Raw genomic sequence first — 535 nt, forward strand, 5'->3', positions numbered from 1 at the left:
TATACACTGGAGAAGAGACTGCCTTCTGGGAGAACTGGATATCAATATGCAGGAGAATGAAATGAGACCCATACCTTTCACTGTACACTAAAGTCAACTCAAAATGAATTAAAGATTAAATATAAACCCGGAAACAATAAAACTTCTTAAAGGTAACATAGGAGAAACACTTCAGGAAGTAGGACTGGACACAGACTTCATGAATATGACCCCAAAAGCATGGGCAACCAAAGGAAAAATAAACAAATGGGATTATATCAAACTAAAGAGCTTCTGCACAACAAAAGAAACAACAGAGTTAAAAGACAACCAACAGAATGGGAGAAAATATTTGCATAATATACATCTGACGAAGGATTAATATCCAGAATGTACAAGGAACTCAAACAACTTTACAAGAAAAAAACAAGCAACCCAATTAAAAAATGGGCAAAAGAGCTAAGTAGGCATTTCTCAAAGGAAGATACACAAATGGCCAGCAGACACGTGAAAAAATGCTCAACCTCATTCAGCATGTGGGAAATGTAAATGAAGA

This window comes from Galeopterus variegatus, unplaced genomic scaffold, assembly GCF_000696425.1.
Source record: "Galeopterus variegatus unplaced genomic scaffold, G_variegatus-3.0.2 Scaffold8859, whole genome shotgun sequence".
NCBI lineage: Eukaryota > Metazoa > Chordata > Mammalia > Dermoptera > Cynocephalidae > Galeopterus > Galeopterus variegatus.